General features: G+C 51.6%; 1 protein-coding gene across 1 annotated transcript in view; it reads left to right on the forward strand.

The window, feature by feature from the left end:
* Positions 1-4,017: 4,017 nt before the first annotated feature.
* Positions 4,018-26,050, forward strand: part of DTNB (dystrobrevin beta) — a 236,117-nt gene continuing 214,084 nt past the window's right edge. The window contains exon 1 of the mRNA XM_056124619.1: positions 4,018-4,236. The gene's annotated coding sequence lies outside the window, so the exon portion shown is untranslated. The remainder of the gene's footprint in view (positions 4,237-26,050) is intronic.

A 26,050-nucleotide genomic window follows, 5' to 3' on the forward strand; every position in this document is an offset into this window, starting at 1 on the left:
TAGATTCAAGGCTATTTTGGCATGCTCCCTTGTCTTATCATAGTGGATTATCTGTAAGTATTGTGATTGACTAGCCACCAGCTATTTATAGGGAAGGAATCAATGCGACTTAGTGATTGCTGGGTGTGGCAGGGGCTGTGTAAGCAGTCAAGATGCCTCCCAGTTTCTGAAGTGGAGGACGTGGCTCTGCAGTTTCTCAGGGGTGGTGCTCGAACATCCAGGTGGAGGGTTCTGGTTGGCTTTTTCGGTGCCTGGAACACAGCAGGTAGAACATGTGCTTGGGAATTTGGATCTTGGTGGCAGGTGAAGATGGGGGTGGAATGACACAGCTTGAGGAGAAGGTGGGCTGAACAAAAACTGAGCACAGGAGCCAGGAGACTGGAGCATTTGCAGCCTCCATGGGGCTAGGTGAGTGGTAAGAAGGTCCAGGGAGTTTTAAACAGAGGGAGTGCTTCGTGGGAAAACACAAAGCGAGCTTGAGCAGCAAGAATCCTGGACAGCAGCTTGTGGCAGTTACATCTATTGCAGCCACTCGTGGCAGGGGCAGGCCTGGTGGGAGCACAGTGCGTACAGAAGCTATAGAGCCATGGGAAGCTATAGAAAATAGATACAGAATATATGCAGAGCCCGGCAAGCTACCGAGAGTATTCAATATGCCAGACACAGTAACAACAAAGTCTCCGATGGAGACGTTACTGGGCCCGCTCGAGCAAATCGACGATCAACGGGAGGGCCTTTACCTTTACCTTTATATGCAGAAGCTCTAGAGCCATGAGAGAGAAACGGATGAGGAGGCAGAGATGGGCACAGCCCAGCTTTCCTGCTGTTTGTGAAGGAAAATGCCTACAAAAAGCAGTGACTTGCAGAATCTGACTTGCAGAAAGAGCCAAGGGCTTCTTTCTCTTTCTTTTTTGGGTCACACCTGGCAGTGCTTGGGGGCTACTTCTGGCTTAGTGCTCAGGGGTGTCTCCCTGTGGTACACGGGACTGACCATTCAGTGCCAGGGATGGAACGTGGGCCTCCTGCAGGCAAAGCAGGTGCAAGAAATGGAGATGGAGAAAGGCGAATACATGTACTTAAGGTAGTTAATCTGGGGCTGGAAAGATTGTAGAGGAGTTAAGGTGTGTACCTGGGGCAAGCAACCCTGGCACCACACAGACCCCCAAGCATTGCAAGGTTTAGCCCTGGAGGCCCTCAAACACCAGGTCCTCTCACACAACTGCTGGTCAAGTTGGCTGAGACTCATAGGAAAGAGCGCTGGGCCTTCTGAGCACAGTTGGGGAGGCCCTCCTCTCCCAACGAAAGTATAAAAAAAGGTAGTATACTTCTACCATCTTATCTGCTAAGGCCCGGAGCCCGAGCTGAGGCCCCGCCGTCCAATGGCCCGCCTGTGCACCGCCCGGCTGCCCCTCCGTATGGGGTCCTGCTCTGCCAGCTGCTCAACAACCTCCGGGCGCACTTCATCAACCTCAAGGAGATCAACCTGAGACCGCAGATGTCCCAGGCGCTGCCCAGAAGATGCAGGCAGGTGTGTGCTTGTCAGCGTGCAGATCATTACAACAAGCCAGTCGACCAAGAGCTTACATTTGGTAGACTGGGAACACCTGTAAAAGCGATTACAGGGGCTGGAATGATAGCACAGTGGGTAGGGCATTTGCCTTGCATGTGGCTAACCCGGGTTCGATTCCCAGCATCACCTATGGTCCCCCAAACACTGGAACCAAACACCGCCAGGAGTAATTCCTGAGTGCATGAGCCAGGAGTAACCCCTGAGCATCTCCAGGTGTGACCCAAAAAACAAACAAAAAAAAAGCGATTAGAGGTCACCCCAAAAGCCTTTGTTCCTCTCGGAAAGTCTGGCAAGCTACAGAGAGTATCCTGCCCGCACGATAGAGCCTGGCAAGCTACCTGTGACTTATTCGCCATGCCAAAAACAGTAAAAATAAGGGGTCTCATTCTCCTGACCCTGAAAGAGCCCCCAATATGGCAGTGTCAGGAAGGATGAGTAAGGAGAGGCTACTAAAATCTCAGGGCTGGGACAAATGGAGACGTTACTGGAGTGCTTGAGCAAATCGATGATCACTGGAATGACAGTGATACAGTGAAATTTCCAGAATGGTTTCATATATCCAGTCCACATATTGTTTCTTGTTTATTTTTTGGTTTACATTTGGCGATGCTGAGGGTTTATTTCTGGCTCTCACTCAGGAATTACTCTTGGCGATGCTTGGGAGACCATGTGGGATGCCGGGGATTGAACCCAGGTTGGCTGCATGCAAGGCAAATGCCCTACCCACATACTATTGCTCTGTCCCTGCTCCTCCTCCCCCGCCCTTAGGTTGTTTCTTGGTTTCCTCTGATAAGGCAAAGATATCAAGCAATATTGGCATATTTATTACATATTCCTTACACTTTTTAAAAATATTTACCGCACATCCCAACATGTCTTCTTTTTTTGCTTTTTGGGTCACACCCAGCAATGCACAGGGGTTACTCCTGGCTCATGCACTCAGGAATTACCCCTGGCGGTGCCTGGGGGACCATATGGGATGCTGGGAATCGAACCCAGGTCGGCTGCGTGCAAGGCAAACGCCCTACCCGCTGTGTTATCACTCCAGCCCCAACATGTCTTCTTTCCAAAGCACATGCATGATCAATGTGCTCTCAGTCCCTCCCTGGCTGGTGCTCAGCAGGAGGGAAAGGAGTGAAGATGTCTCCAGGTCTATTCTGAGTATCTGATCACACTCAGAACACAGGAAAGACCCTGACTTGCAGGGAAGGTGTTAAATATGCAAAATCCCCCAAATTCGTATATGAAAGGTAAATGTTCTCCCTTTGAGGAACCTGTTTACTCTCATTTTTGTGTAGTTGTTTAGAGGCATTTCCTTCACCGCAGGAGGTTAAAAATAGGATAGAGAGGAGGAGGAAGAGGGTGTTCTAAAGGCAGGCGGGCAGACAGCAGGAGGCACGATCTGCCTTCCCCACAAGTTGCCAAAAAGCAACAAAACCAGACAGACACAGGGTATCCTGGCGTGGGGCTCTTCTCTCAGGAACTGGAATTCTTCACTCACCATGTCCTTAAAGAGCACTGCTGTTTCAGTCTTAAGTAATGTGGAGAAAAAGGTTCCTTGGAGGCATTAAAAAATGTTCAGCATTTCCTAATTTGATATTATCCATTTCCTCTAGCTCGCAAAGGTTGCTATCAAAAAGATACTATTGAATCAAAATAGCTGATGCTGAGCCGAGACTTCCTGGCCACCTTCCTGGCCACTTTCCCTAAGCTGCTGACCTACCCTGGAGGCCCTCTTCTTATTTCCTCCTGGAACTTTCTCTTTCTTCCCAGGCGGAACTCAAGTGCCACCTCTTCCAGGAACCTCTCCACCGCGTCCAAGCGGAAGTCATCTCTTCCCCCTTGGCTGGTCCCCAGCGTCTGACCGCGGCTCAGTTTTGCACGGGTCAGCAGACGCGCCTGTTTACTCGGCTGCTTTCCCACTAAATTATGCGCTCCTCGGGCTCAGGGACCGTGACCGAGTCCCTACACAGCACCTGGCACATCTCCGGGCACGGAGCCGGGGCTGGACAAGCGCTTGCAGAACTGATTGCGTTGGGAAAAGCCAATTCCGGGCAGGGTCCCGGCGCGCGGGGCGCGGATAAATGATTCACGAGGGGTGGGTCTCTGCATTCTTCACCTGGTCGTCACGTCGGGCCGAGCGGCCGGCTGCCGGGGCATACACCTGGGGGAGCCCCAGGGCCCGGGAGGGCGAAGGAGCAGGGGGTGGGGAGCACGTGGACGCCCCGCCGCGCCGATTCCGCGGGCGCGCGAGCGAGCGCAGGGGCGGGTCTCGCCCGGCCGCAGGGGGCGGGTCTCGCGGGGAACCGGGGCCGCCGGCAGCCCCGCCCCCACGCGGCGGAAGCCCCGCCCCCGCGCTCGTGCTGGCGGCGCGCGCGCCCGGCCCGGCCCCGCTCCCTGCGCCCTCGCGCCCTCGCGCCCTCGCGCCCTCGCGCCCTCGCGCCCTCGCGCCCTCGCGCCGGGGGCGGGCTCGCTGCGCGTGCCGGGCGGGCGGGGAGGCGGCGCGCGCCGGGCTGCTGAGAACGTTCGCCGCGGGGGCGGCTCCGGGGCCTGAGCAGGCGCCGCCGCCGTCTGGAGCCGCCGGAGCCCGGCCGGAGGAGGCGGAGGAGGCGGAGGAGGCGACGGCCGCCGGGGAGCTGCTCGACGCCCTCGGCTCCCGCCGGGAAGTGAGTGGGGTCGCGGTGTGTGTGTGTGTGTGTGTGTGTGTGTGTGTGTGGCGGCGCCTGCGGGAGGGCGAGGTGGGAGCCTCGCGGCCCCGAGGAGCGGGAAGCTGCCCGCGCGGTGCCCGGCGCTCAGCAGCTCGCGGGGGTTGCAGGGCCCGGGCGCGGGGATCGGGGCCGCTCGCTGCACCGCGCGCGCTCCGAGGGGAGCGGGCGCCGGGGGATGGAGGGGAGTCCCGGGCCGCCGCCGCCGGGCGCTCAGCTCCGGGCTCCGAGGGGTCTCCGGGGGGCCCCGTGCGCCCACCCGGGGTGCACGCAGCGGGGTGATGCTCCGGAACCCGGCTCGCGGGGAGCAGGCTGTGAAAGGGGCTAAGGAGGCAGGTCCTGGCAGGGGCAGGTGAGGCCGGCAGGCCTTGGCAGGGGAAGGGAATCACTCCCAAACACCGCTTTCCGGGGCGCCTCGCCGGGAACCTGTGCCCCGAGCTCACCCTTGCGGAGGCAAGTCCCGGACTGGGAGGGAGGATGCCGCGGACGCCTGCTCGCGGCGACATTCCTGTGCCAGGCCTCGGGCAGAGGGAGCCCTTGCAGCCGGTTTGGCCAGCGTTTATTGATTAACTGCGGGGCGGGGGGGTGGGGGTGCCGTGGGCAGCGGTGCGGCCGCCGAATGGGCTTGAACCCCGGCCCGGCCCGGCCTGGCCACTGCTGGGCAGCCGGCGGGTTGGCCGTGCAGGTGTGCGTGGCCGCTGCGGAGCGGGATGGGATTGACACCTTTGTCACGCGAGGTCGCGTTTTTCCCTCGTGCCCCGGGGACCTTACTCCGTCCCTGGGCGTTTGGAAATCGAGCTGCAGTGCCAGAGTTGGGAGACATTCCCGGTGTGTTTTGAAGACTGTTTTGCAGGACGGTTTTTAAAGGCGGGGAGGTAAAGGGGGGAAGAATTTTGCTCCGAGGACCACCCCCTTCCTGCCCGCCTAGAATCAGGCGTCGTGGCTGGCGCTGCCGAATGAGTTGCCGAATGAATGGAAGAGAGAGAGGGCGCCCTTCGGCCGGTCTGCACCAGCTGCTCCAGTCGCTCTCTTGTTGGGGGTGGCCGGGGCGTGCTCCAGTGTCCCCAGTGCCCTCGACAGGAACTAAGGGAGCCCGGTGCTTGGGCCTGGGCAGTTGTCCGCCCAGTGACTCCTCCTTTCCTCGCTGCCACCTTCACTTCTCTTCGGCTTCGGCTCTCAGGCTGCACCCCTGCGCTCCTTCCCTTGACACCCCAGTTGAGGAAGGAGGAGGGCACTTTGGGTGTAGAAAACCTGTTTGTTTTCCTTTCTTCACTGGCTTCTTGGGTCCTGAGTCTGTGCGCCCCCCCTTCCCCCCTTCCCAGGGGCTGTGGTTGGGTTTCTGGGCTCCAGGGCTCCTGCTCTTGCTTCAGTTTTCAGCTTGCCGCGTCTGTTGGGTTACTTTATTTGCCAACTTAAAATTTGACCTTTTATGAGTTCTGTGAAGATCTTTATCATCCGACAGTGGCATTCCCTTGGAAAGAGGGTGTTGTTGAGGCGGGGTGGGGGTAGGGTTTCTGTGTGCCCACAATGGGGGAAAGGGGTGAGGAGACCCGGCAGAAGGCCAGGATGCCGCTATTCCTCTTTAATATAACTGTCTCCAGGCCAAGCCCTCCTCAGATTCAGGCTCACAAGTACCAGCGTGCCTCAGTAGAAGGTGCAGGTGCCCGGGGTTCAATCCCCAGCTCCCTGTGACTCCCCAGCACTGCTGGGAGCACCCCCTGAGCACTCAGCTGGGACTGGTCCTTGAGCACCTGAGTGTGTACCCCCCAACAAAAGCCAAAAAGAGTAGTAATAACTTAGATTTGGCATTTTGTGGTAGACTTGGAAGAAGCAGTTGAGTTTCTCATTATTTTCAGGGTTGTGCCCTTTGGATGTCACAGCAGTGCTTTTTTTTTTTTCTTTTTGGGTCACACCTGGCGATGTACTAGGGGTTACTCCTGGCTCTGCACTCAGAAGTTACTCCTGGCGGTGCTCAGGGGACCATATGGGATGCTGGGAATCGAACCCGGGTCAGCCGCGTGCAAGGCAAACACCCTACCTGCTGTGCTATCTCTCCAGCCCCCCCCCCCTTTTTTTTGCTTTTTGAGTCACACCCAGCTGCGATGCTCAGGGGCTACTCCTGGTTCTGCACTCAGGAATCACTCCTGGCGGTGCTTGGGGCATCATATGGGATGCCAGGAATTGAACCCGGGTCGGCCACGTGCAAGGCAAACACCCTACCCGCTGTGCTATTGCTCCAGCCCCAGCAGTGCTTGTTTTGGTGGGCTGATCTGCATTGTTGATGGGGACTCCTCTGATTTGGGGTGATTTGTTCTAGGTTCTCCCAATTGCATTTTATGCATTTCGAAATCAACTTTTGTATTTGTGTGTGAGACAGAGTTTACACATAACAAAATGCTCAGCTGCCCAGTGTAGAGTTGAATGAGTTTTCAAAAATATGCCCTTAGTTCTTTGTGGCCACTTGGCGGGCTGGATGTTGAAAGTTACATTACCCCAGCAAGTTGTCTCCTGCTGATCTGCAGCCTGACCCCCATGTCCCCTCCTTTCTGTATTTCTGCTGCCCAGCCTGAGGCAGGGAGGCAGTGCCTTTCATATTCCACGTCCCTGGGAATGAGGGTGGGTGGTGGTTTCTGAACTGCTTCCTTCACTTTTGGGGTCAAACAGAAAAAGAGCCCCACCACAACCTTGCTACCAAAACTGCAGTGGTCTTCATTGAGATCTTTATGTATTTTCATCAATATCTAAATAAGAGATAAGAGAGGCTGGAGTGATTGGACCGCGGGTAGGGCATATGCCTTGGCTGACCTGGGTTCGATCCCCAGCATCCCATATGGTCCCCCAGCACTTCCAGGAGTAATTCCTGAGTGAAGAACTGGGAGTAATCCCTGAGCATTGCCAGGTGTGACCCAAAAAGCCAAAAAAAAAAACAAAAACCTATATTTCTCTCTATAGGTAGATAAGATAGGAAAAAAAGCAGGATCCCATCCCTTCTCCACTAATGACAGCCCACATTGTTCTGTAACGTTCTTCAGTCTGAATGTCTGCAATGCCTTCAGGTTGCAACAAACAGCTCTCCTGACTTTTCTTGACCTTAGCCCTCTCTCTAAGGAAGCTCTGTCTGTCTGTCTGTCTGTCTCTTTTGGTTTTTGGGTCACACCTGACTGTGCTCAGGGTTTGGTCCTGGCTCTGTGCTCAGGGAGCTCTACTAGTGGAGCTTGGGTTCAGGAATGGAACCCAGAGCCGTTGTGTGCCAGGCAAATGCCTTACCCGCTGACTCTCTCTCTCTGTCCCCGGGGACTCCTTCCTGTCTTCTGTAGCATGTGTTATGTGGTAGTGAATTGAAACCTCGACTCACTCACTGCTGTTAAAGCTGTTTGCCGGTTCAGACATTGCTGCCGTGAGTGAATGACTTGCTGGGGCAAAGAGATGCCCATATAAATTTTTAGTGGATGCAGTTTTAGTCACTTTGCTCCTGGGGACCTGGTTCATTTATTTTTCTCCTGGCCGTGGTATCAGCTTTGGATCGCAATCACTGTTCTTAGGTGACTGGATACTGTGTCTGTGCAAGAAGTGCTGTTGCAGATATGTCTGCCAGACAGAAGCTTGCCTTCTCCCTTTGCCGACAGTGGCTCTGACTATATACAGTTTTAAAATTTTATGGTATATTTATCAATTTTCCCTCTAAAAATATAGCGTGTCTGTCTAAGTAAAATTTCTCTACCCTGAGGTATGAATTATTTCGTTCTAGTTTAAAACTTAAAACACAGGTTTGCTTTCTATGTAAAATTTCTTTTTTTCTTTTTGGGGCCAACCCTTGTGATGTTGGTTGCACCACAGTGGGGCGCCCAGTCCTGCCTGCAGAGCCTGGGCGTTTGTCCTTAGCGCTGTCACCCTGGCCCTCCAGGTGGAAGTTATTTATTTATATTGATCAGTTTTTTTTTGGGGGGGATCACATCTGGTGGTACTCAGGGGCTCTTGCTGGCTCTATGCTCCAGGGTGATCCCTGGCAGTGCTCTGGGAATCGGGAATTTTAATCAGGGAACCCCACTTGGCAAGGCAAGCACCTTATCTCCTGTTCTGTCTCTTCAGCCTGGCCCTCCATTGTAAAATTGCTTTTTCTTTGGGGGGGTGGGTGGTTTTGGGCCACACCTGGTCCTTGCTAGTGCTCAGGGCTTCTGGCTCTGTCCAGGGATCACTTCTGCTGGGCTTGGGGCTTGGGTTGCGTGGATCGAACCCAGGTTGGCTGTGTGCAAGGGGAGTGTGCACTTGCGCACTATGAAAGTGTGTTCTTGCTTTCTATGGCTCTGGCCCTTGTGGTGAAATTTCTGTATGAAATACTGAAAAGGTAGAATTTTAATTTTTTCCCACCTTGGAGAAGTCAGTTTTATGCTAATGTTTCTCAAAGATTTTTTTTAGTGCTTGTAAAATTTACTATCTTTTTCAGTGTATGATTCTGGGTATTAAATACAGTCACATCTTGGGAAACTTTCACCACTATCATTTCCAGAACCTTCTCAACTTCCCAAGCTGAAACTCTGTCCCTGTTAAGTACTAGTTTGCTAGTCACTTGCCCTGCCCTGCCTTGGCACTCACCTTTATACTCTGTCATAGTGTGATTGCTCACAGCACCTCGTTTCCATGAAACCACACAGTATGTGTCCCAGTCTGGCATAATTCACTTATGTCTTCAGAGTTCATTTATGTTAGAGTGTGTCTTTTTTTTTTGCTGTTGTTGTTTTAGGCCACAGCCAGCAGTACTCAGAGTTACTCCTGGCTCTGCACTCAGGAATTAATTCTGGCAGTGTTTGGAGGACATATGGGGTGTCAGGGATCTAATCCCGGTGGGCCTCACGAAAGTCAAGTATCCTTCCTATTGTACTATATCTCTAGCCTCCAATCAGTTTTTTTTTTTTTAAACACAAATAGATCAGTGCAACTTTGGGCAGAACAGCGGCTTTTACTGGGCTCCCTCGTGCTCCCTCTTCTCCACAGTTCCCATTGTTTATCTTTTAATTTTTTTGGTTTGGGGGCCGCACCGTCAATGCTCAAGGGTTACTCCTGGCTCTGCACTCAACCCAGGAATCACTCCTCACCATGCTGGGAAACCATATGGGATGTCGGGGATCTAACCCAGATCTGCCCTGTGCAAGGCAAACGCCCCACCAGCTGTGCTCCTGCTCTGCACAGTTCCCATTATTAACATCTTGCATTAGGAGTCTACATTTGTTGCAGCTGATACCAGTATCATGGCATTGTTGTGTTTAAACTGTAAACCCCAGTTTAGGCTTCACTCTTAGGGTCCTCCTATTCTCTGGTGGTTTTTTTTTTTTTTTGATCACACTCGGCGATGCTCAGGGGTTACTCCTGGCTCTGCACTCAGGAATTACTGCTGGTAGTCCTCTGGGGACCTTATGGGATGCCAGAAATCAAATCCAGGTTGGCTGTGTGTAAGGCAAGTATCCTCCCTGCTGTGCTGTCGCTCCTGCTCCTCTGTGGGTTTTTGACAGATGCAGAATATCGTGCTTTGGCGTCAGTCATGACCTGTTACTGCACGTAGGGCAGATGGAGCATCAGTAGCAACGCTCCGGTGACCCTCATGGCCCCCTCTGCAGTACCTAAGATGTTTTGGGCTACGGAGGGGATCACTCCTGGCCGTGCTCATGGGACTATATGGGATGCCGGGGATTGAACATGGGTTGGCCGCATGCATGGCAAGTGCCCTACCCACTGCACTCTTACTCCAACCCCTGCATCACCTAGTTGTCCCTCTCTCCTGGTCACCATGACTTTATTGCATTTATAGTTCCATATCATCTAGAATGTTGTAGAAAGTGACGTGGGGGTGTTGTAGCCTTTCAGGTTGGTTCTCACTCCACGTCATGCAGTTCAGGTTTCTCTGTGACTGAGGTAGATAACCTATTTGTTTATTTTGGTGAATAATATTCTATTGGGTGAAAGTCCCACAGAAGTTTTGATTTTTCTTTGAACTGTTGCGGGACACTTGGTCATGCCCGCTATTGTTAGGCAGGTCTGGATGTGGCATCTGTGGAGGGCCCTGTGCGGGTTTCGTGTGGATGAGAATTGTCCCCTCTCCTGGGTCAGCCCCTAGGAGCACAGTACCGGATGGGAAGTTATTTAGATTTTAAGAAGCTGCTGCTTGGGGCCAGAGCGATAGTACAGCAGGTAGGGCGTTTGCCTTGCATGCAGCTGACCAGGATTCGATCCCCAGCATCCCATATGGTCCCCGGGCACCACTAGGAGTAATTCTTGAATGCAGAGCCAGGAGTAACCCCTGTGCATCGCTGGGTGTAACCCAAAAAGCACTGTACTGTCCTCCTGCTGTTCATTGATTTGCTCGAGCGGGCACCAGTAACATCCATTGTGAGACTTGTTACTGTTTTTGGCATATCAAATATGCCATGGGGAGCTTTCAGGATTTGCTGTGCGGGCGGAATACTCTCGGTAGCTTGCCGGGCTCTCCAAGAGGGGCGGAGGAATTGAACCCAGGTCAGCCACAGGCAAGGCAAATGCCCTACCCACTATGCTATTACTCTGACCCCCTCCCCCTCAAAAAAAGATGCCTGCTGCTTGTCTTCCAGAGTGATAGTAAAAGTTTGCATTCTTGATACGTTTTATTTATTTATTTATTTTTTATATTTTTGCTTTTTGGGTCACACCTGGAGATGCATAGGGGTTACTCCTGGCTCTGCACTCAGGAGTTATTCCTGGCGGTGCTCAGAAGACCATATGGGATGCTGGGAATCGAACCCGAGTCGGCCACGTGCAAGGCAAATGCCCTACCTGCTGTGCTATTGCTCCAGCCCCAGCATTCTTGATACGTTTTAAAGCTTATATATGTTTTAAAACTGAAAAAAAAAAAGTCTTTGTGAACTGGAGAGATAATACAGGGTTAAAGCACTTGCCTTCTTCATGACCAACCCTGGTTTTCTCTCTGGCACTGCCTGTCTCCAAGCACTGCCTGGGGCCATCCCTGAGCACAGCCAGGAGGAGTAAGCTCTGAGCACCATCAGGAGTGCCCGACCCCAACAAAATAAGTTTTGGGTTTTTTTTTTAAGTTTTGGGTCACACCCAACAATGCACAGGGGTTACTTCTGGCTCTGCACTCAGAAATTACTCTTGGCGGTGCTCAGGGGACAAATGGGATGCTGGGAATCGAACCTGGGTTGGCCTTGTGCAAGGCAAACACCCTACCCACTGTGTTATCGCTCCAGCCCCAACAAAATAAGTCTTTGTCAAGCAGTTCTGGGTGGTGCCAGTTCTGTAAAATTCATCAGGAATGAATTATTATCATTATCCGGTTTTGGGTCACACCTGGTGATGCTCAGGGGTTACTTTTGGCTCTGCACTCAGCAGTTACTCCTGGTGGTGCATGGGGGACCCTATGGCATGCTGGGGATCAAACGTAGGTCAGCTGCGTGCAAGGCAATCATCCTGCCCACTGTACTATCTTTCTAGCTCCGAAGAATGAATTAATATTCTAATTGTTGCTGTTGTTGGCTGTTTAAAGCTTTTTTCTAAATTGAGACATTGTGATTTACATAGTTACCCCTGATTGAGTTTCGGGTAGACGGTGTTCCACCACCAGGCCCTTCGTTAGTGTCCACATCCCTCCACGATGCCCCCAGTTCCCCCCCTGACCCCCTCCCAGCCTGCCTCTCTGGCTGGCACCTTATTTATTTTTTCCTTTTGGGGTTCTCTTACTGGTAGGACTTCATGGCATTGCAATTCTTTATGTATTTTGAATTTTTGAATACAAGTGCTTTTGATTTCTTCTATTTAAGTATTAAATAATATTTAATTTATCAAATCTATTTAATGTATTAAATATTAATGAATTAAATATTAAATAATGTAATCTGTGCTCACCCTTGTCTGTGTGGTGTTATTTCTAGGAGCTTCCACTGAACTGCCAGGCACTAGTTAAAAAATTGACAAAGCAGCGGGTTGGGGTGTGTGCATGGGTCCTGTTCTTTGCGGGCACAGGGGCTGGTTGAGATCACCTCCCAGGGTCAGTTTCTGGTCGTGAGGGCCCCCCGTGCACCCCCAGGAGTAAGTCCTGAGCAGCCTTCTGTGTGAACCCCCATCCTGGCCGCCATGGCTTTGGCTTTCCTGGGCTTAAAGCAGGGAGCTCGCCTCAGCGACCCCTGCTTTTCCCCTCCTTCCCTTCTCTTCCTCTTCTTTGGGCTCTGCGCTCAGGGATCACTCCTCGGGATCTCGGGGACCCATACGTGGTGCCGGGGATCCAACCCGGGTCGGCTCTGTGCTGTCTCTCCAGCTCCTCACCACCGGGCCCCTGCAGGAAGGAGGCAGCTGCCCCCGAATCCAGCAAGCCTGGAGCTTCAGGCCTGTCACAACTGGTTCCGGGAATGCTGGGCAAGTTAACACCTGCTTAGGGCCACACGGCCCACTGAGATGGGGCCGTCTTTGAAACCAGGCCCGGCTGCAAACCCAGCTGCTTTTTCCTGCCGTCAGACCGAGACTCTGGTCCCGGTGCCTCCTTGGTTCTCATCTTGGGGCTCGACCAGGTCATTTCTGAGCGTGATGATGTGACCACTCGTCTCTCCAGGATGATTGCCTCGAGAACTTTCCCTTTCAGCAGCACTTCCTTGGCCGTCATCAGCCTGACGTTCTACACCTTCTGAGCAGCCTCCTCGTGGCTGTCTGCACAGATGGAATGAGTCATGTTGAGGGTCAAGGATAAGCTGACCAGTGAACTCCTTTGGTTAGACCCCGGGGAGCTTATTAGGAGCTTTCACTTTCCGTAAGGAAGTAGGGAATCCTGATTCTCAGAGAGGGGAGGGAGCTGCTGTGTTCACACCGCTCAGCCTTCAGCCCAGGGTTTTGTTCAGGAGAGGCAGTTGGGGCGCCCCCGCCCTCTGCAGAGACACTCTCTGGAGCTGGTGGTCTTCATCTTGGCACTTATTCTCCTCCTGTTTCACACATGTAACACTGTTCTGTGCCTTTAAGCACTTTATGTTTACAGTATCAACTGTGTCTTTTTCTAAGTATTTTCTCTCTCAATATTGTGACTCACTCCTGTGAATGCATATGCAGCTCTGTTGCCTTCGTTTTCTCAGTGAGTAGGATTGGGTTTGACTAGATCACAATTTACTTTTGTATTTTCACTTAGATTGGCAATTTTTATTCTGGCTCTCATAACATTCTGAAAATTTTGCATAATTTTTTAAAATTTGTTTTGGGGCCACACCTGGAGATGGTTGGGGCTACTCCAGGGTTTGCGGTCAGGAACCACTCCTCTGTTCCGGGGACCTTGTGGGATGCCAGGACTCGAACCTGGGTCGGCCCCGTAGAAGGCGAGCACCCGACCCGCTGTACTGTTTCTCTGGCCCCTGCATAACTTCTGAGAACAGTTTGCAAATGGAAATCTAGGGAGGCTTAGTATCTGTATTTGATTATTTTTCTGTTTTAATTGTACAAGTGAGATAGGTTTACTTGGGGGCATAGTACAGCGGGGAGGGCGTTTGCCTTGCCTGTGGCAGACCCGGGTTCGATCCCCAGCATCCCATATGCTCCCCCGAGCACTGCCAGGAAAGTGTTTCGTGCTTGTTGCTGTTGAGGGTTGAGCTTGTGGTGTTGGGGACGAGTCTTGGGAGGCCAGCTCTTGGTGCAGGGGCAGCGGCTTCCCTGGGGGGGGTCTGGAGCCAAGCAGTCAGAGGGCGCCCGAAGGATTGCCTGTGTCTCGTTCCACTCCTCGGTTCAGCTCTCCAGCTTCACATTACCAAAAATCTCAGAGAGAATAACGTTGGCCAGCGATTCCTACCATCTGTTTTGATCTCTCACCCCTCGAGTAAGTTTTGTCTGACGCATCGACACTCCCTGGTGATGAGGAGTCGCATAGGAAAGACTCCCGCTGGGTCCTGCCCTCCTCCTCGCAGTCACCCAAACACGGGGAGACCAGTCCTTGTCCTTGTTAATGCTGAGAAAGAAACTCGGGTAGGATCCAACATTGTACCCAGCCATGCAGGTCTGAGTCTAAGCTGGATTCCCCTGAAACCATGACGGGCGCCTCCCAGGCCCTGCACAGGGGCCCTGGGAGTTGCTCTTGGTGCTGTGCAGTTGCCTGGCTAGACGCTACATGCTCAGGTGCAAGGATGTGCAGCTGCCCAGCGGTGCTGGGGACCTTGGGGGCCGCCTCCTGCATATGAGGCTCACGCGCTGTCTCTGAGCTGTCTCCCCAGCACCTAAATTAGTCAGTTTTCTTTTATTATTCTTAATTATTTCCTGGGGGAAGGGGTGCTTGAGGCCACACCTGGCAGTTTCAGGGATTACAGCTGGCAGTATTCGGGGGACTCTCTGCAGGCCAGGGGCTGAAACGGGGTCGGCTGCATGAATGGCAAGCTCCTTAACCCAAGACTCTTTCTCTGCCCCCATAAATCACTGTCATTGTCCTCCCGTTGTTCATTGATTTGCTCAAGCGGGCCCAGTAATGTCTCCATTTTGAGACTTGTGGTTACTGTGTTTGGCATATTGAATACGTCATGGGGAGCTTGTCAGGCTTTGCCATGGGGGCAAGATACTCTCGGTAGCTTGTTGGGCTCTCTGAGAGGGGTGGAGGAATCAAACCCAGCTCAGCCGGGCTGGCTGCGTGCAAGGCAAACGCCCTACTGCTGTGCTATCACTCTAACTCCCTCCATAAATCAGTACATTTAATTAATTAATTTGTTTGTTTGTTTTTAGCTCACATCCAGAGATGCTCAGGGATTGCGCCTGGCCCTGCAATCAGAATTACTGGGTTCGGGCGACCATATGGGATGCTGGGGATTGAACTCTGGTTGGCCGCATGCAAGGCAAATGTCCTATCCGCTGTACTAGTACTCCAGCACAAAATTAGTATCACTTGTATCACTTGTCATCGCATTGCTTATTGATTTGCTCAAGTGGGCTCCAGTAATGTCTCTATTTGTCCCTCTTGTGTGCTAGTGTAGCCCAATGGCGTCTGCTCGCTCCAGGAACACAAGGAGCATCAAACCACTCGTTCAGGTTCTTGACGAAAAAGTCCGACCATCTCATAGGTGGGCGGCCAGGCATTCCTTTAACATCCAGTGGAATCTAGTTAATTCCAAAATTAGTACATTACTTTTTTTTTTTTTGCTTTTTTTGGGTCACACCTGGCGCACAGGGGTTACTCCTGGCTCTGCACTGAGGAATTACCCCCGGTGGTGCTCAGGGGACCATCTGGGATGCTGGGAATCGAACCCGGGTTGGCTGCATGCAAGGCAAACGCCCTACCCGCTGTGCTATTACTCCAGCCCCTACAATTGTTTTTAATACACGAAAATTATCCTAGATCACATTAAAATTTTTAAATTTTTAAATATTTTAGCTTTTGGGTTTTGGGTCACACTCTGCCAATGGTCCTGGCTCTGTACTCAGGAATTATTCCTGATAGTGCTCAGGGGACCCTATGGGATACCAGGGATTGATTGAATCTGGGTCGGCCACATACAAGGCCCTACTTGCTCTTACTGCTCTGGCTCCACACATTAAAATTTAAAGAATTTTTTTTTTTTGTCATTCTTTCCTTCCCCGTTTTTTGGGGGTTGGTTGTTGTGGTCTGTAGGTCACATCTGTTTGGGGCAGAGTGCACACCCTAGATTGTGGTGCTTGAGGGGTCAGACTCTTGAGCTCTGGTGCTCACACGCATTTTGGTTCCTGTGTGCACTGGGGGTTGCGTACGTCATTGTGGTCTTTGCCCCCTTTGGTTGTGGGACTCATCTACGCTTGGCTGCAGCCCTGGGAGATCCCAGCTGGCAGGATTGCCGGAATCGCGCAACGGCAGGCAGCTGTGTGGGGGCTCTTACCCCGCACTAGCCTCAGGCCGCGAGGCAGACACCAGCCCATGGAGTTACCCAGGTCACTCCATCGCTTTTTTTAAAATTTTGTTTTAAACATTTGGTTTAGTTACGTGTGTGTGTGTGTGTGTGTGTGTGTGTGTGTGTGTGTGTGTATTTTGGGTCACATCCGGTGATGAACAGGGGTTACTCCTGGCTCTGCACTCAGGAATTACTCCTGGCGGTGCTCGGGGGACCACATGGGATGCTGGGAATGGAACTCGAGTTGGCCGCATGCAAGGCAATGCCCTACTCACTGTACTATCACTCCAGCCCCCACTAGTGTATATATATATATTTTTAACTTTTTTTTTTGGGTCACACCCTGTGATGCACAGGGGTTACTCCTGGCTCTGCACTCAGGAATTACTCCTGGCGGTGCTCAGGGGACCACATGGGATGCTGGGAATCGAACCCGGGTCAGCTGTGTGCAAGGCAAAAGCCCTACTGGCTGGCTATCGCTCCAGCACCCCCACTAGTATATTTTTAATTTATTATTTTTGACTTTTGGGTTACTCTTGGCTCTGTACTCAGGGATCACTCCTGGCTGGACTCGGGACCATATGAGGTGCTGGGGATCCAACCTGGCTTGGCTGCCTGCAAGGCAAGCACCTTGCCTGTTGGACTAGCCCTCGGGCCCCCATATTCCTATCTAAAAATTGATGTTTTATATACATTTTAATTTATATAAATTATTCTGTAATTACGTCATTTGGGGGATTAAATAAAAAAGGAGGGGATGGACATAGCAGCACGCACACAGACATAAACGGGCCTCTCAGTTGCCATTAGGAGGTAGTTACATGTACTAGTTATAAGGGATAATGCTTGGGTTGCTAATTTTGTAAAGACTTTTCATTGCTTTGGTTTTCAGAAGTCCTTTCTTTACATCTGCTTAGAAACTGCTTCTCGCATTTGCATCTCAAAGAGTAGTTTTTAGTCCTAAAGGTGGGAGTAAAATATTTTGCCTCACAGAGATGGAATATTGCTTTTAAGGTGGGTCTAAATTTGTCCTATCTCAAAGCTCCCAGAGCTGTGAAATGGGCTAAGACAAGCCCTTTGTTCCCGCAGACTTTACTGACAGAGTGGGGAGAGCCGACACCCTTAAAGTGTTTGGGTTTCAGGGCCTGGAGATAGCGCCGGGGCTGGTGTGTGCTGCCTATGCCCAACCCTGGTTCCATTCTGTACCACCTGGTCCCTGAATGTTTCTGGAGATGACCCTGGAGGCCCCAGCACCAGTGCAGTGGTCCAGGTATCCCTGGAGCTGCGGGAGCTGAGCAGCCGTGAATCCTGGGCCCCGTTGAATAAGAATCGCCTGTGGGGCCTCGGCTCCTCCTAAGCACTGTTTGGAAGGGTCACCCCACCGGAAAAAGACTGGGTTGTAGTCTGGATGGTATCAAAGGTTTGTTGGACCAGGAGCTGGTTCAGAGGACCGGAGCACCGTCCCCAGCACATGTGGTCCCTTGAGCAGCTCCAGGAGTGGCACATTGCTGGATGTGGGCCTAAAAGGATGGAGATTAGTGATGTCCATTGGATTCCATCTTCTCTAATCCCCCCTTTTTGTTTCTTTTTGGGTCACACCCAGCCATGCTCAGGGGTTACTCTGGGCTCTGTCCTGGCGGTGCTTGAGGGAACCATATGAGATGCTGAGGATTGAACCTGGGTCGTCTGCATGCAAGGCAAATTCCCTACCTGCTATACGATCGCGCCACAACTTACATTTTTATCCAGTTTTTCTATATGAGAAGGAATTGAAGATTCTTTCACTCTAGACCGTTCCCCAGCCATGGCCCCTCTGGTCTTGTTTTCTTCCTCTGCCCCTCCCCATGCCCCGCTGTTCTGCCATTGGCTCTCTCCTCTTGTGCCATACTTTACCCTCATAAGGGAAAACTCAGTGCCCATGAGCAGCTTCTGGATACATCCTGCAGTGATCACATGGGAGGAAAGCCCAGCCCCAGGAGCTCTGTTCAGCTGTCCCTGTGCCTCTGTGGGCACACGAGCATTTTCTTGCCATTGTCAGGTGTTAACAAGCTCCGTTTCATATCTCATCTGCAGGAGACTTCTTTTTTTAAAATTTTATTTTATTCTTATAAAGTTGTTCATGGGTTGCAGTGATAGCACAGAGGTAGGGTGTTTGCCTTGCACGCAGCCAACGTGGCCGAACCGAGTTCGATTCCTCCGCCCCTCTCAGGAGAGCCCGGCAAGCTACTGAGAGTGTCTCGCCCGCACAGCAGAGCCTGGAAAGCTACCCGTGATGTATTCCATATGCCAAAACACAGTAACAACAAAGTCTCCAATGGAGATGTTACTGGGCCCACTCGAGCAAATCAATGAACAATGGGAGAACAGTGACAGTGAAAGTTGTTCACAATATTTCATTACAGATAATATTCAAACACCAATCCCACCACTGTGCACATTCCCACCACCATAAGAGGAAAGTGTGTGAAGATTGTTGTATTTCATCCTGGAGCCATTTAAGCCCTTGTGGAAGATTACAAGCATGTATGTTAAACCCAAACAAATGTGTGCTACTCTTGGTGCATCAGTGGGCTAGAGTATATTCGCAGCTGCACGCTCCAGGACGTTCTGTGTTGCTCTCTTCTGGAGTTAATTTCATAGTCTCTGGATCTTGGCTGTTGATGCGATTATATGGCGTCGGGGGCAGTTTGTGGGTGTGACTGCCAAGCTGCTGGGAAACTAGGGAGCTGGGGGGAGGAGGCCCAGTCCCGCTCTAAGCGAGCTTGGAGATCTCAGTCACAGATCCCACATACCTGGGTTTTTCTGCCAGTTCCCTGATAGTTGATGCTTGTCTGAACCTGTGGAGAGCGGCCTTGAGCATGGCTGCGAGGTTGGGTTCTGGAGGTTTTCAGCGCTGGGGTTCTGCTGGGGCAGGGAGGGAGACTCACCCTGCCCCCCCCACTCCAAGTTGCCCCGGTGAAGACAGCCAGGTGCAGGGTCAGGGTGTTCTGTCAGCGGGAGACTTCTTGAAGTGACAAGTGCTCTGAACAACTTTTTCATTTAAAAGATTAAAAATTTTTTTCTTTTTTTTTCTTTTTAACTGTGCTGGGAATCAAACCCAGGGCCTCACAGATATAAGTGCTGTATCGCTGAGCCAGGCCGGAAATGCCTGCTGTGTAAGAGTGTCCTCAGGTGGGAGGAGAGCTGAGGCGGAGCTGGAAGTCTCACAGGCCATGTGAGGCCCTCACGAATGCACCTGCAGGCGGCCCTCGCATCTCCCCCTGCTGAGTCCCAAAGGACAAGTCTCAAACCCCAAAAGTATTGCGGAAAGATGGGCACAGGAGAGGGGACTGAAAAGAAGGTTAAAAACCTTGTTTTTGAGTCTGGAGAGATTGTTGAGTGTAGGGCATTTGCCTCGCATGCGGCCAACCCAGGTTCAATCCTTGGCACCACATGTGGTCACCTGAGCCACATCAGAAAAGATCTTTGAGTGAGGAGTAGAATTAAACCCTGAAAATGGCTGGGGTGACCCCAAAATATAAACACAGCAGCAACAACCCCCTCCTCCCAAACCTTTCTTCTCCCTGCCTTTGGGTCACATCCAGCAGTGTTCAGGGGTTACTCCTGGCTCTGTGCTCAGAGATTAATCCTGCCAGCTTCAGACCATATGGGGTGCTGGGGATTGAACGAGCGTTAGTGGCATACAAGGCTAGTGCCCTAGCTGCTCAGCTATTGCTCTGACCCAGCAAACCTTGTCCTTAACCACAAGATGTCATCATACTAACTCTCCTTAGCATCACCATGTCCAGTTTGCAGTGTTCCCAAAAAACTGGATTACTCACCCAAATCCCAGCACTGAAGTTTAAAAACATCTTAAGAGACAGGTCAGGGCTGGAGAGATAAGAGAGCTCAGGGTCAGACGCCTGCCTAACACGTGACCAACCCCAGATCACTCACAGGTGCCTCTCAGTCCCCTGGGCAAGACTTTCTATGTGTTTGGATATGTAAAATACAGGACATAGACTGATTTTCTGCGTTCTCACATTCCATTGTGGCTTTGTAGCTCAGACTTGTTACTGCATCGTGCTAAGTGACGTTAGAGATGTGAGAACTCAGAGCTGGGGATGTAGCTCGGTGGTCAGGCATGTGCCTTGCATGTGGGAGGCCTTGGATTCAGTTCCCAGAACTGCATGGTCTCCTGTGTACCAATCAGGAGTGCCCCCTGAGCACTATTGGGTGCGGCCCAAAGCTCTCATCCCAAACAAGCCAACAGACACAAACCACAGCAGCATGGTACAAGAACTCTGAAGCAGAAATCACTGCCACCCAGAATTTGGGCATGGTGGCTGCATACCCGTCACTGTGGTCAGGAAGAAGTGCAGGTAACGTAGTTGATGCTGGGCCACACAAAACTCATTTTCGTGGATTCCGGAGTCATTTGAAGACATTATTCTTGTTTATCTTTCTAAAAGAAAATCTCTCTGGGGGCAGGCTGAACTTTGAGCTAACCAGAATACCTTTTCTGAAGCAGAACTTTGAAGAGTAGGACTCCGTGGGTCATTTTTCAAGAGTGTGTCATTTTCTTTATTGTTTATATGCTTTCATTTTTTTTCTTTTTGGGTCACGCCCAGCGATGCACAGGGGTTACTCCTGGCTCTGCACTCAGGAATTACCCCTGGTGGTGCTCAGGAGACCATATGGGATGTTGGGAATTGAACCCGGGTTGGCTGCGTGCCAGGCAAACGCCCTACCCGCTGTGCTATTGCTCCAGCCACATGCCTTCATTCTTGTTCTTGATTTTGTTTTTGAGCTTTGGGGGCCACACCTGGCAGTGTTCAGGGGTTACTTCTGGCTCTCAGGAATCACTCCTGGCGGGGTTCAGGACCATAGGAAGTGCTGGGGTTTAACCCCAGTCAGCCACATGCAGGGCACGTGCCTTACCTGTTGTGCCATCTTTCCAGCCCGGTTTTTGTGCTTTCAGTATTTCCTTAGCGTTAACACGTCGGTTATTGTGTTGTAGGGGGCTGGAGAGATAGCACAGCGGGTAGGGCATCTGCCTTGCACGCAGATGACCCGGGTTCAATTCCTTTGCCCCTCTCGGAGAGCCTGGCAAGCTACTGAGAGTATTCCGCCTGCGTGGCAAAGCCTGGCAAGCTATCCATGACGTATTTGATATGCCAAAAACAGTAACAATAAGTGCAGTGCAGTTCAGGGGGCTACCCAAGCAGTGCTCAGGGGGTTGGGGCCAACTTGGCGAAACTTGGCCAGTTGGGCTGGGCTGGTCAGGTTGCAGGTGCAGGGATGAGTGCCGCTGGGGACTGTACCTTGTGGCTTGTGGTGCTGGGAAGCCTTCATGGTGTTGCTGGGTGGGGTGGGGATGGGGCGGGGTTATGCTGTATTGGGGATTAACCAGGGTCCTGGATTTGTAGAGTTAATAATGCTCCTGCCCCTTTGCTATCTCCCCAGCTCTATTACTATGACAACTCTTGTGATATCCTTGGTTTTGGGGCCTCTCCTGCTGCTCTGGGCCTGGGGGCTCCCCCATGGCTTATGACTCTGGACTTCCTTCCGGACCAGACCTCCTGCAGAGCGTGGAGTCCACCTCTGGGCTTGCTCTCCAGTCCACCCCTAGTATCTTTTGGGTTAGGGGCCTCACCCAGCAGTGCTGAGGGCTTAATTGTTGCCTCTGCTCAGAGTTCACTTCTGATGGTGCTTAGGGACTCTATGTGTGGTGCTGGGGGTCAAATCTGGATCGACCACACATGCAAGGCGAGTGCCCTGCCCACTGTACTCTCTCTGCCCTGCCCCTCCCCCCACTGTCTTTAAAAATGGGGCCGTGGTGGGCAGAGGTTGACTCCTGGAGTGGGCAGTGCTCGGATGGGATCGGACTCAGGGCCCTGCTTAATAAGTGTTCTGTCACTTAAGCCACCGTTTCAATCTGATGATGTTTGTATCTTGATCCCGTTAGGAGGCGGGGAGGCTGTGGAGGTGTCAGGAATAATTCGGTGAGTTGTCTTCAGCCCATCAGGGACCCTGTTTCTCCCCATGAGTGTCTTGCACCCCCAGTGGCTGAGGGTCTATCGCGTTTCTGCCTCTTTATCTCCTCTGACTTTTGTTAGAACCTTTTCTCTCGTCCAGATTTCAGCAGGTTAGTAAGGACGTGTTTCATTTTTTCGGGTCCCTCTCTCTGTCTCTGTCCCTGCCTCTGTCTCTTTCTCTTTAAATTTTAATTCAGAAAACTGTAAATTTAGAAAAATGGAGCCCTACCGATCGACTTGGAATCATCCAGTGGTTTAGCAGTGAGACCTGTCATGATGAATGTCTGCGCTGACATTGCGTCAGCGTCATTGCGGGCGGCGAGCAAATGCGTCACTTAATTAAACAGTGCAGGCCTGAGAGCTTCTGTTTATTTAACTATTCAGAGCTCTTGGTAGTGGCCAAAGATCTTGAGTTTTTTTTTTTTTTAAATTGGAATGTAGAGGGGCTGGAGCCATAGTTTCAAGGGTAGCGTGCTTGCCTTGAGTGTAGCTGACCCAGGTTGGATCCCCAGAACCCCACATGGTCCCCTGAGCCTGCCAGAGTGGTGTGCTTTGTTATCCCTGAGCACAAAGCCAGGAGTAAGCCCTGAGCACTTCTGGGTGTATCCCCCCAGAAGCACACAAAATTGAAACTTAGAGAACATTCTCAGATTTGGAAAAAAGAAAAACTTTAGGAGCTTACAAGTAGGTCCTCTTCCTGGCATGTTTCCTATTTTTTTATTTTTATTTGAAAGAGAAGAGAGAAGAAGTATCACAGAAGGAGAGCCGAGATCTTCTTGAAATAAGGTTGTGGGGCTGGAAGGTAGCACAGCGGTAGGGCGTTTGCCTTGCACAGGGCCAACTTGGGTTCGATTCCCAGCATCCCATATGGTCCCCCGAGTACTGCCAGGAGTAATTCCTGAGTGCAGAGCCAGGAGTAACCCCTGTGCATCGCTGGGTGTGACCCAAAAAGCAGAAAAATAAAATAAAATAAAAAACCCTGAAGGTTATACTCCTTTAGGGAAGGCTCATTGATTGTAACTCAGTGACATTCCAGTCATCTCTAATTAAAGGGGCAATGGGGGCCTGGAGCTGAGTGACAGAGGGCTGTGCGAGACCCCGGGTTCATGCCATGGCATTGCAAAAAATAAACAATAAAAACTTACCAAGAGGCATCCAGGGAAACACTGATGGATCTTTTGCTGGAAGAAGTCGTGCAACCTGGTCGCTGGGAAGTGAGTGAGTGATGGAAAGGTCGAGGCGTCAGCTGAGCCATCAAGGGCCATGCGGGCTGGTTAAGATGTCCTGGAAAGGTGTCCAGGGCCCCCTCTTCCCCTCAGTCTCCTCCCTTGGCTCCAGCTAGCTGACTTGCCCAGCTCCAGGATGCGTTGTTCCCACTGTGGGCAGCCATCTCTTGTCCCATGCTGTTACCTCTGCCGCTTGGGCTACTCCAGGGGCACTGATGCTTTTTTATTTGAGGGTCATATCCGGGAGTACTCAGGCTACTCCTGGCTCCAGGCGGTGCAGTGCTGGGGGTGGGTCCCTGGTATCCTGTGCGCAGGCACGCGCTCCAGACAGTGACGGGTACCACCTGTGTGCCTGGCACTGCCATTCTCGCCTCACTCCTGGAGCACTCGGTTTGTGGGAGGGCAGTGTGCACGGGAAGGCTGAACTTTGGAGTCAGCTGTTGCCTAACTTCCTAAATTATTAGTCTTGAACCCGGAGGTCAAGGTAACTAAGCTTTAGGCTTTCAGGTTTCGTGTGTGTGTGTGTGTTTGTATTTGTGTGTGCACGCGCCTCTGTATGTGTGTGTGTGTGGTACTAGGGAGTGAACCCAGGCCTCTGACAGGTAAGGCATACGCTCTACCAGTGGCCATGCCTTTGGCCCCTCCTCATCCTTCTCCAATTCTTCCCCCCACACACACACTTTTTGGGTCATACCCAGTGATGCTCAGGGCTTCCTCCTGGCTCTGTATTCATCAGTTACTCCTGGTGGTGCTTGGGGAATCGGCTGGGGTTCCATAAATGGAACCAGGCTCGGTGGTAGGAAAGCCAAATGCCCTACCTGCAGTACTGTTGCTCTGGTGCCCCTCCTCCTCCAGTTCTTACCTACTTATATTCTAACTATCTGTTTCTATTGATGTGTAACTGACCGACTCAACGTTAGTTGCAAGTGTTCACTTCTTTCATTTTATTGCAATTTTTAATATATTTTCATAAAGTAGTTGACAGTAGTCCATTACAGGTTATATTCAAACACCAATCCCACCAAGCATCTTTCCACCACAATAAGAAGGAAGTTAAAAAAAAAAAGGAAGTGTGTGGAGGTTGTTGTATTTCATTCTAGAGGCATTTAAGCCCGTATATAAGAGAATACAAGCAAGTATGTTAAAATCCAACAAATGTGTGCTACTTTTGGTATGTAAGTGGGCTAGAGTATAAGAGGTCATGCAGCAGCTCCAGGAAATTCTGCGTCGCTCTCTTCCTGGAGCTTTAGTTTATAGTCTCTGGATCTTGGCCATTGATGAGATTACATGGCGTGGGGTGGGGTGGGGGCAGTTTGTGGGCGTGACTGCCAAGCTACTGGAAAACTGGGGAGCTGGGGGGAGGAGGCCCAGTCCCCAACCGAGCGGGCTTGCAGATCTCAGTCACAGGGCCCACATACCTGGGTTTTTCTGCCAGTTTCCTCTTGGGTGAGGCTCGTCCGAGTGTGTGGAGAGTGGTGTTGAGTGTGGCAGCGGTTGGGTTCTGGAGGTTTTTGGCTGCCGGGATTCTGCTTGGGGCAGGGAGGGAGACTCAACCTGCCCTCCCTCTGAAGTGTGCACTTTTTTTTTTTTTTTTGCTTTTTGGGTCACACCCAGCGATGCTCAGGGGTTCCTCCTGTCTCATGCACTCAGGAATCACTCCTGGCGGTGCTCGGGGGACCATATGGGATGCTGGGAATCGAACCTGTGTTGGTCATGTTGGCTGCATGCAAGGCAAATGCCCTACCTGCTGTGCTACCGCTCCAGCCCCAGTGTGCACTTCTTAATGATTCTGTAGATGGAGGACTTTTCTCATCGAATTCTAGCATCCATGTTCCTGCTTTGTTCTTTCCGCAAGCCTAGCACTGTCTGATCTTGCTTCCACAGACGGACCTGCGTTACTCTCGTGGGGGAGCAGGTAACTTTGAGGACTGTTGAACCCACTGGTGATACCTGACTTCAGGGAGGGAAACCTCCTGGGGGTTGTACAAGGAAACGGGTCTGTGCCTGTTGCCTATGGGTCAGACAGACAGCGGGGCTCCCCTCTGCTTATGGTATTTGGGTGGAATGAACCTTACTAGTGAAAGGACTCTAAAGGTCCTGCAAAGAAGTTGTAGGTTGAACTTTCAGATTCAGCTTTTAGTAACAGTGTAGGCACAGCACAGCGGGTGACTCAGCCTTCTGGATTGCGTCTGTTTGTATTGCTAACTTGTCAGTCAGATGGAAAGTTCAATAATGATCTAAATCTCTTCTTTCCTTTTTTATTTTCATTTTTGGTAGTTCTAGGAATTGAACCCAAGGCTTTGCCCGTAGATTCCCGAGCAGCCTCCCCAACACATAAAGGTTACTACAACCTAATGCAAGGTCACCGAACCTTTTTGGGTGGTGATTATAGCCTTGCGCTAATTAATTTAATACCATAACATTTGGTTAACTTGATGATGCATTCTTATTTATTTAGATTTTGGGGTTCTGCTCAGGGTTTACTCCTGGTCCTGTGCTCCGGGATCACTCTTGGTGGGGTGCCAGGAATGGAACTTGAGTTGGCCGCCTGCACGGCAAGGGCCTTGCCCACTGTACTCTCTCTCTCTTTGGCCCTTTATTCCCCGTGGTGGCTGCTGCAGGATCTGGGGTCGCGTGCTTGGTGACATGGAGTGGGAGTGCCACAGTCGTTGCCCCC

This window comes from Sorex fumeus, unplaced genomic scaffold (genome assembly GCF_029834395.1).
Source record: "Sorex fumeus unplaced genomic scaffold, SorFum_2.1 ptg000006l, whole genome shotgun sequence".
Classification (NCBI taxonomy): Eukaryota; Metazoa; Chordata; class Mammalia; order Eulipotyphla; family Soricidae; genus Sorex; species Sorex fumeus.